This window comes from Hibiscus syriacus, unplaced genomic scaffold (genome assembly GCF_006381635.1).
Source record: "Hibiscus syriacus cultivar Baekdansim isolate YM2019G1 unplaced genomic scaffold, ASM638163v2 tig00112856_pilon, whole genome shotgun sequence".
Lineage (NCBI taxonomy): Eukaryota > Viridiplantae > Streptophyta > Magnoliopsida > Malvales > Malvaceae > Hibiscus > Hibiscus syriacus.
In genome coordinates, this window is record NW_024063411.1 from 696,975 (window position 1) to 708,603 (window position 11,629).

Here is an 11,629-nt window from a genome sequence, read left to right on the forward strand (position 1 = left end):
AGGATAAATGTTATATTCAAAAGTTTGAGGATCGATTTAGAAAGAGAGTCATGTTTAGGGATGAAATTGAAATATTTAAAAGTTTAAGGATTAATTTAAAATGAGGTTTGTAATTTGTGGACATATGATATGATGTAATAACTCTTTATATTTAATATATTAATGATGAGCAAAACTCGAATCGACAACAACTTAAATTCAGTTTATGTCGGTTCTATTATTTTGATTTTATAAAATTTGATCAAATTTTAAGTTCATACAAAAACAACAACAAAATTCTATTCTCATATATAATGGGGTAAGGGGGAGATAGGGTAGTAGGTTGCTCCCAATGTCAGGTTGAGAACAGCTTTCGTGGAAGGCTTCCGGCAGTCAGAAAATTAAAAGTAAAGATAAAATGCAATGCATGTATAAATAAATAAATAAAATTCCTACGTAAAAATCTCTGCATATAGACAGAAAACGTAATGACAGACTAAGTATAAAGAGAGGAAACATGAAGAGAGGTATACACAGAAATCAACGATAGCAAGATAAGATAATGAATAAAGTCAAATGGTTAAAAGCTAAGCTAAGGCAACAGTACTTTGTGACTCTAATTCTAAGCCTTCATAAATTCTAATGACATAAATATATATATATTGGGTGATAGTTCAATACCTTTAGACTTGATTTAAGCTTAAGATAAAAAGAAGGTTTTAAAATATACCAAGTAATTATTTTTTTGAATTCAGCAAAAATAATATATTGGGTAATAGTTCAATACCTTTTGAAGTTTTAAAATTCATTCATTGAAATAATTGTATGTTGAAATGAATTTTTTTGTCATTTAAATTTTAAAATTTATAAAATAAGGAATAAATTTATCAAATTGTTACAAATAGTCACTGCATATTATAAAAATAATAATAAATTTATATAAATTTAAGGATTATTTTATTATAGTGTGATAAATTTAATAATCAAAAAGATCATTTTAACATGGTTTAGTGATAGTTTGTGTACTTTAATTAATAAAAATCAAGTATAATTTAGGGACCAATTTATGAATAAAGCCTTTAATTTAATCTGGTTAAATTGCCCGAATCCAAACTTTTATGGATTCTAGGCATAAGCTCCTTACAAAGATATGGGTAAAGTACATCAAAAGCCATTAAACTATACTCAAATGATTATTTTGATTGTTAAACTTCTAAAGTTTACAAAATAGTCATTACTTTTTTGAACAAATAAAACGTTTTCATTAAATATATCGAACTATTAAAATGATCATTTTATCTAAATATTACAAAATGATCATAACCTACTCGTTTGTTCATCCACCTATTACTTAGTTTCTATTTTGGTCATTCAACTATTATTTTTTTTTTCAAAATCATACCTACCATTTATATTTTAGTTCTGTTTTGGTCACTTGCCATTAAAAAAGTAATTGTAATATTGACATGTCACCATAATATAATTCCATGTCAACATTGAAAATAATAAAAATGTCACATCAACATCACTATTAATCTTTTGACGGTAGGTGACCAAAACAACTAAAACATAACATTATATATGGTTTTGAAAAAAACAGTAGTTGAGTAACCAAAAGAGAAACTAAGTGATAGAAGAGCGACAATATTTTTCAAAATCATACCTAAAGTTTAGTTTTTGTTTCATTTTAGTAACCTGTTAAAAACTTAACGTTAAGTTTGATTTTTTTTTGAAAGTTTAGGTACTAAAATGGACCAAAATTGATAGTTTAGGTGCTAAGCGTATTAAGTTTTTAACGACGGGTACTAAAATGAAATAAAATCTAAACGTTAGACATAGTTTTGAAAAAAAAGGAAAGTTTAGATACTAAAACAAATTAAAATTGATAGTTTATGTACTAAAAGTGTAGTTTACTCTTTATTATAATAATATAATTATTTATAAGGGAAAATACACAATTAGTACTTGAACTATCAATTTTGATCCGTTTTAGTATCTAAACTTTCAATTTTTCAAAATCGTACATAACGTTTAATTTTTGTTTCATTTTAGTACTCACCATTAGAAACTTAACACGTTTAGTATCTAAACTATTAGTTTTGGTCCGTTTTAATAACTAAACTTTCAGTTTTTTCCAAAAATTAACGTTAAATTTTGAGCAGAGGTTCTAAAATAAAATAAAACAAAACTTTAGGTATGGTTTTGAAAAAAAAATTAAGTATTAAAACGGATCAAAACTAATAATTTAGGTACAAAGGCATAATTTACCCTTATTTAAAATAGTTCAAAAAATTTGATGATTATTTTGCATCTCTGGAAAGTTACGTGACTAAAAAGATTACGGGTAAACTATGCAAATAATCCACTATGCTTTCAGTCTAACCGACTTTGAGCATCAATTTAAAATTAAGGAGGAATGGTCCCTAACGTTATCAATTCATTGAATTTTAGTCCCTAATATTATCAATCCATTAGACTTTAGTCCCTCAGTCGTTAACTCTCGTTCGATTTTAGTCCATCGGCCATGTTAGGGACTTCATCAAAAGGGGTTAAAATCGAACGGATCGATAATGTTAGGGACCGGTTTCCCTTAATTTTTAAATTGGTGATCAAATTCAGACAGACTTTGAACATAGGGGACTAACCACGTAGTGTACCCAAAGATTATTTAAGCATAGTTTAGTGACCTATGGTGTATTTTGCACAAAAGATATTTATACGGAATTCGGGAAATAGCCGTTCTATATAGCCAAGTCAATCCAACGGCTCAAGTTACTCCATTTTGAATCAAACAAAATAGAAAAAAAAAATTATCAAAAACATTATTATTTTATTTTTACCTAAAACGTTAATGTTTTTTAACATTATCAGAAAAGTGCCCAATAATAATAAAATCGATAGAAAAAATAATGTTTTAAGTAACGATTTACTGAATATGTTAACAAAACTGGTAAAACGCTCAATAATAATAAAATTGGTAGAAATAATAATGTTTTCGGTAATTTTTTTATCGATTTTATTAAAAAAAATAACAAAATCGATATCGTCTTTCTTTAATCGTATATTAAGTTTGTCGCACATAACAACAATAACAACAATAACAAAACCCTGATTCCCATATGCAATGGGATAAGGGGGAGGTAGGGTAGTAGGCTGATCCTAACACCAGGTTGAGAGTAGCTTTCGTGGAAGACCTCCGACAGTCAGAAAATTAAAAATAAAGATAAGATGCAAATGCGTGTATAAATAAATAAATAAATACATAGATGAACAGTCTCCATATGCAGTCCTAATTTAAACTCAACGCATCGATCTAGCTCTCTCTCTCTCTCGTCAATTTCTCAAAAAATTCTCTCTGAAACTCTTTCGATCTCCCAATTTTTCTTCCTAAATCGTATAGTTTTCCCTTGATTTTTTTCTTTTCTAATAATCGAGTTCTTGTTTTCTTTCTTTTCTTCTCGTAATCAAATGGCTGAAATGGGCGTCGAGTTCTTTTCTTTTTTTCTTTTCGAACTAAACCCATAGTCACTTCTGTGTTGGATGGTTATAATGTTTGCATATGGGCAAACTGGAACTGGGAAAACATTTACTATGGAAGGAACACCGGAAAATAAAGGAGTTAATTACAAGACATTGGAGGAGTTGTTTCGAGTTGCTGGAGAGAGAGGTGGTGTAATGAAATATGAACTATTTGTTAGCATGATGGAGGTCTACAACGAAAATATCAGGGACCTTTTAGGAGAAAACTAATTTGTATGTGGTTGACCAATTATTAAAGTCTTGTTGCAAGACAGACACTTATGTGCAATCTATTTACTTTTATCTCCATAATGAAAGAAATCCATTGGCATGAACTTTAATAACTATTCTTAGGCACAGGACAATATGCCGAGAAGATAAAACCAATCCATTATTATTGGTAGGGGTGTTAAAAAACCCGAAACCGTAACAGGTATAATTGTGACATTTAATAGGGTAATTAACCTAACCGGTAATACTAAACAGTTTCGATTAATCGAACCGCTAAAAAAGATGGTTAACGGTTACAGTTTCGTTTAAGATGGTTTATTATTAGGTATTAAGATTTTAAAAGATGTATAGACTTGTACATGTGTAAGCATGTGTTAAATGTTACATTTTTTTATTCACTTGCAACAGTGTAAGTACGAGTTAAATGTTATTTATTAATTTATACCGGTATAAGTACGTGTTAAGTACTATACCTTTTTATAGTATGAATTATGAAAAAAATTTGACAAATAATGTAGTATTTTGTTCACTTACCCCGGTGTAAGTATTTGGAGAGTTAATTCCAATGTTGAACTCCTACACTATGTTGATATAGGTCGGATGTCGAGCAAGCGGCAGATGGAACAGAAGAAGTTCCGGGAGTTGTCGAAGCTAGTGTTTACAATACAGAGGAAGCTTGGGAGCTGCTAAAGTCTGGAAACAAGGTCAGATCAGTTGGAGCTACCAACGCCAATGAAATGAGCAGTCGTTCTCACCGGTAATATCTTATTTACTATTTGTTTTGTTTCTGAAATAAGTTTAAAAAAGCTAGACCTTTTGTGATCCGATGAAAAAGCTTTCGTTGTTCAGCAACTCTGGCCGAGAAATAGCGGTGCAATAACTATAGTGACCAGAATCTCTCTTTGCAGCTTGTTACGTGTAACTGTAAGGGGAACTAATTTGATAAATGGCCAAAAGACTAGGAGTCACCTATGGCTGGTAAATTTTTCTGGCAGTGAGCGTGTTGGGAAGATTGATGTCGAAGGTGAAAGATTGAAGGAATCCCAGTTCATAAATAAATCTATCTCACCGCTCGGTGATGTAATTTCCGCCTTGGCATCCAAAACGTCCCATATTCCTTACAGGTTTCTTCCTCGCCCTCTCTTTCCACCCTCGCCCTCATGCATGAACAACTCATACGCACAACCGAATAAAAAATCGATATGTCTAGCTAGCATTAACCCCTTTATTCTTTCTGCTTTTCTAAAGCAGGAACTCAATGCTCACACATATGTTACAGAGCTCTCTAGGTAAGCTTTTGTCTCATCATAGTATCAATGGAAGCTGATGATCTTTGTCTGAAGCTAGTTAATCTGGGAAAAAATTGGCCATGAAGGGTCTGTTTTCATGTTTAGTGGCCTAATGGCAAATCGTGAAATGCATGGGAGATTGCAAGACCGTGATGTCAAATTTACAGGTGGACCTTACTGAGCCCTACAAAGAAGTTGCAGGATAATGTGCAGTCCTTGCAGCTGAGACTTTCTGCCAGAGAACATACATGCAAAAGTCTCCAAGAAAAGGTAATCGTATATTAAACAAACCGAAGCGATTATCTCCGAGATGTAATGGAATTGCACAAAGGACTCCGGTAAACAAGGGCAGTGGACCGAACACGAATGTCTTTGCTCTTTGAAGTTCACCGTCGACGAAGCCGCCATTCTCCGAAACGGGCTCAGCCTCGTGTTTCGTCTTAGATCGGAACGTAAGCTCGGAGATAGAGATATAGGCACGGTTCAAGTTCCGGTTAAGGAGTTGCTCGATGAAGATAACGGAACGGGAAGGCTATACAGAACTTGAGGAGTTACGCCGTCATATTGCCTAACGAAAAAGCTAAAGGTGCGTTGCTTTTTGGTGATAAGTTCGGTGAAAAGTTCAGCGCACAGCTACCGGTTACGGCGAAGAAGCCGGCTATATCTTATCCGCCGCCTGCAACTGGTTACCCCGCGGCCGAGTTCGGGATCAATGGAGAAGCCGGCGATGGCGTATCCGCCTCCTGTAACTAGTTATACTCGACCACCGGGAGCGTATTACCGATAAAAACCGAAGAAGCAGATGATGGGCGGCGGCGGCAGCATGGTAACCGGGTTGGGATTGGGCTTGGCCGGTGGATTGTTGGGTGGAATGTTGATCGGTGATTTGGTCGGAGATTCTTATGAAGCTGGTGTTAAAGCTGGGCTTGATTTTTAATTTTTAATTGAATATCTTCTCTATTTGTATTAGGATTCTTCGTTAAAAATTTAATGTGTTTAGTCCTTAAATTATCAGTTTTGATATATTTTTAATATCTGAACATTTGATCTTTTCAAAACTTACGGGATATTAAAATAAAATAAAAACTAAAGGTCTGTTTGGTTTTTAAAAAATATAAATAATTTTCATTTTCATTTTCATTTTCATTTTCTTAAATAATAGAAAACGTTAAAGAAAATATCCTTGATTGTATAATTATAAATGATTCTTGAAAAATGAAAACAAAAATGAGTGAAAATATAAAAATATAAAAAAAATATTTTCAGTATTTTTCATTAAAATTGTTTTGAAAATTTGAAAAATAAGGAAATATGATATTTAGATTTTTAACTCAACTTACACAGGTTTAAATCATTCTAACAATAATTTTTTGAATTAATGATATTTGAAATTCTCAAACTTTTATAAAAAAATATTAATATGGTTCCTAAACTTTTTTCACTCAATGTAGTCCTTAAATTATTTTTTTAGTAATTTAATTTTTAGTGTTTTTATATTTAATGTATTGAGTATCTTAATAATTGTTTATATTTTATATTTTTAATCTAAATAAATTTTAAATTTTTAAATAACTCATCAGACTTTTTAATAATCAATTAAGTTCATCTACTACATTATCGTCCATCGAGTACTATCATAACGGTATTACGAACTGTCACATCAAAATTATAGATTACCATGTAAGTTTATGAACTATAATGTAAGCGTCATGACTGTCAACATTTGATTCCTCATTTAAAGGGTTATATTAATTTTTTTCTAAGTTTAAGGATTATATTTGTTGCAAAAAAAATGTTCAGGGACTACAATAATTATTTCTCCCAAAAGTTTGAGGGTCTCAACTACTACTAAACATATTTTTTATGTTAATAACACTTTTTGTGTTTTTGCTTATAACAAAATTTTGTGTATTTTTTAAATTTAATTGATGTTCAATATGCATTAACATTATATTTTTTATAAACTAAAATAATTTTTTATGGAATTTCTTATCACTTTTATTGTTTTATATTACATAATTCACACGTTAAATTTATGTAATGACTTTTTTTAACAATTATAGTTTAATTTAATTATTTTATAGCTACTTGTTTATTTCTATTTTAAAAAATCAGATACAACATACATTTTTTTCTATTTTAGTTTTGCATTAAGGTTTTCATTTATATTAACTAAACATATTTTATATTTTTCAAAAACAGAGAATGAAAACTATTTTCTGAAGAATAAAATCAGAGAATGAAAACAGAAAATACTTTTTAGAACCAAACAGACCTTAAAGTTTTGAACGGTGTGATACTAAAATGAAATAAAAACTAAAGTTTAGGTATGATTTTGAAAGTTTAGGTAATAAAGCAAACTAAAAATGATAGTTTAAGTATTAAAAAACGTAATTTACCCTAAAATTTATAATATAATTTGTGATAGAAGCGTAATTTTAACGCCTTTTGAATTCGATTGAGTATGAATTTATTCTATTTTCTCCTTAAAAGATTCAAAGTCGAGGTTAATTGCTTGATGCCTAATTAGGTCTCTTTTCTGTGATGTTTTAATAAAAAAATAACCGAAAAAGATTTTAAACAGATACTAACATTGATATTAATATTTCAGAATAAACATCTCTCCAATATCAAGCTCACATTTTTAACATTAAGGCGATACAAATCATAGTAAGTTTTAGCAAGTGGGCGGGCGAGCAACAAACAAAGCCTATTAGCACTTGGGCATGCTATAGTGTAGAGTAAATTCGTCACGTCGATGTAATAAGTTTGTTCAAATAATTTTTTTTATTTAAACTTATTACGTCGATATGACGGGTTTCAATAAAATATTCTTTTATTAGAATTTATCACATCGGTATGAAAATTCTGAATAAAAAAAATATGTTTTATTAGAACTTGCAAATCACTGTAATAAATACCGTAGATTCCTAAGTAATTTATTCTGTATCATATTGGGCTAAATAATTAGCCCGTCTTCATTTATTATTGTCCAGGAAAGTGCAACTAAGTAATCGTCTGCTTTGTCCTGCTACATGTTCATTTACTATAACTTACCATTACGATCAGTGACTTCTTATAAGTCTAGTCAAAACGACAGAAGTAAGATTTTATGTTATAGAATACGAACTTAAAATTTTAAAGGATAAATTTGAATTTATAAAATTTCAGAAGACGAAAATAGATTTTCAATAGAAAATACAAAAAAAAAAATTAAATATATGATAACTTTAAATTTTTAAAGGAACGAGTACCCGCCGTCCCAATTTAATCCCTCCCTAAGTCTAAGTAATAAATAGTTTGATAAGTATTTATTTTCAGAAACATTCTAATAATTTAATTTTTAAAATAGTTTGTTCAATGACAAGGGTAATATGTGATCCGTCACATGCCTAAAATTTAGGAGGCATGTACATAAATGCTATTTAGGCCCATCTATGTATAATATTTATGCTCTAACGACATTTTCGTTCGAATGAAAAATAAACTTTTTGTTTAGTAGTAGAGAAAGTTATAAACGAAGATTTTGACAATGTCTTTAATCGTTTTTCATGATGAATTCTAGTAAAAAAATCTCGTAGATCCCTCATAATTTTAAATTTGACAAATTAATCTATATTAAAATATTTTAAGAGCCTCGGTACAAAAAAGTAGCATAGGACATTCACGTCATTTGGGAGCGGATATGTTGACATACAAATAGCTATAACAACGTTATGTTTGACACAATCAACTATAAGCACTATAATAGCTCCTCGACTGAGACCGAAAAAAGGAAGTTGAACTTTTCAAAATCTAAACATTACGTCTTTCCTTATGATTAATTCTCTTTCACATAAGAATAACGGGTAATAGTCGTTTTCTCATCGATCGTAACTCTTCGTTTAAATTAAAAGGAGTACGTGAACAGTCGCCAAAGTAAATTTGTTCCAGTAAAAAAAATTAATCCCATATTTACTGCTGTAATTGTAAGTTGAATTCTACCCGAAATTATGGCAAGAAAGGAACCTATCCTAAAAGTTAATTATAGTTTTGAAAAAATTAAAAGTTTATGTATTAAAATATACTAAAACCGATAGCTTAGATACTAAATGTGCAATTTACCTTTTTTTAAAGTAAGGGTGCATTTATAATTTTATCGAAATATATATATATATATATATGTAAGTTGAACAATTGTATTGTAAATTTTAAAAGTTTAATGATGAAAATATAAATACCTTAAAAGTTTGAGGACTATTTACATGATTTACCCTATTTGTTAATATTATTATATGTTTATTTGTTTATTCAAATTATATTATATTATATTATATTATAATTGATATAACATTTTTTGGTACGAGGTATATTATAAAACAATTTGTTTTGAGCCTTTATTTAAATCGAGGAGAGAAAAACATAAAGCAAACAGAAGACACCCTAAACTACATATTCAGTACCTCAACTATCATTTTTATTCTATTTTGGTCATGCAACTATTTTTAAAAAAAAATCATACATAATGTTATATTTTAATTTTATTTTGGTCATCCATTATTAAAAATTAACAGAGCTGCCGATTTAGCATTTTTATTTTTTTCAATATTGACATTGCGTTAACTTATGATGACACATTGGTATCACCGTTAGTTTTTTAACGAGTTACTAAAATGAAACCAAAATCAAATGTTAGACATGATTTTTAAAAAAATAATTAGACGACCAAAACAGAACAAAAGTGAAGTTAGAGTACTAAACGTGTAGTTTACCCTTATATCTATTATATCCGTAAAGTTTAGGTTAAATTATAGAGAAAGATTTATATATTATGCATGGATAGATTTGGATAAAATAATTTAAAAATTTATAAGTGTAAACTAAAATTAATGAATATTTTTTGGGATTTTGATTAGAAAATCTTTGAATATCTACGATTGGACCTACTAGTTTGATATATTATAAAGTTGACATCGAAAGTGACAATGAACTACCTAACTAAATGACATAAAATCACGAAATGACCCTTTGTTTTTTTTTTAATCTAATATTACTCATATATATAATTATTCAATTTAAAAATTTAATAACTAAAATTGGTATAATTGCATGTTCCGAAACAACTTTAAAATTTATGAAAAAAATACATAGTTAGAAATATAATATTTTCATCGATTAAGATATTCGATTACCTTCAGGTTTTAAAATGAATTCTTTGAATTTTAAAAATACGAATATAAATAAATAAGAAAAAGAGAGTGTCACACTATATAAGTTATAAGAAAGTAACTCTTAATTTAAGCTTTGCCACGTAAAGAAATTGCAGAAACCAATCCTGCTGCAGCAGCTCAACAATATGAGGCACCATCGGAGAGATCCGACCCATGTACTTAACAGCTGCAAGACCTCCAAATATGTTTTGACATGTAAATACCGATTGTTTAGGAAAATGATACTTGCGACAGTGTTAATATACGTCTAATTTTTTTACTGATTTTATTATTATTTAAATAATAAAATCAGTGAAAAAATATCAAAAATATTATTATTTCTATCGGTTTTGTTATTTTTAGGTGCTTTATCGAGCTTGGTAATATATCCGGTAAAACGCTATCGATTTTGTTATTTTTTCTACCGATTTTATTATTGTTGGGCACTATATCAGAAATGTTAAAAAATATTGATGTTTTATGTGAAAATAATAATATTTTAGGTAATTTTTTTACCGATTTTATTATTTAAATAATAATAAAATCGATAATATCTATTTTAACAGTATATTAAGAGTGTCGTATTATAGAACTTTCCGATTGTTTAACCACAAAGCCAACCGGAGGCCTTCATACATACCCCACAGCTCAACGTCATTAATGGAGCATGTCCAGTCCTCGACAGGGATTCAAATAACTATCGAATACCAGTGTCACGGTCGTAATTTAATAAATAACGGGTAATCGTGGCAATGGTAGACAGGTGTTCTTCTATTTTATTTTTAAAAAGTTTTTTTTTTAATTAACTCATTTAAAAAAAATATCACGACCGTAATATTCGAAATAAAATAAAAAATCAAATAATGACAATTTGTGCTGATTTTTTACTGATTTAAAAAGTTATTTTACTGATTTTTTGGGTGGTTTCTCGATATTCTTTAAAATAAAATAAAAAATCAAATAATGACAATTTGTGCTGACTTACCCGTGCGGATTTATCATATTATTTAAATAAAATATTGTAGGAGTTTTACACGTGGGTTTTTCAGTTGTTTCCACGTACGGATTTATCAGATTTGTTAAAAGTATAAATTTGGATTAAACTGTTTTTATAATAGCAATTCCGCTTGTATTAGTTTTTATATAGGGTAAATTACACATTTAATATATAAACTATCAGTTTTAGTCTGTTTTAGTATTTAAACTTTTAATTTTTTTTCAAAATCATACCTAATTTTTAGTTTTTGTTTCATTTTAGTACCCACCGTTAAAAACTTAATGTGTTTAGTACCTAAACTATCAATTTTAGAATGTTTTAGTACCTAAACTCTAAAAAAAATAAAAACTTAATGTTAAATTTGGAACTATGATACTAAAACGAAACAAAAACTAAACCTTAGTTTTATATACGTTTTCAAAAAT

At 29.0% G+C, this 11,629-nt stretch overlaps 1 pseudogene; it reads left to right on the forward strand.

Annotated features, from left to right (window-relative positions):
- The first annotated feature begins 5,045 nt into the window (after positions 1-5,045).
- Positions 5,046-5,805, forward strand: LOC120183968 (annotated as a pseudogene).
- The last annotated feature ends 5,824 nt before the right edge of the window (positions 5,806-11,629 follow it).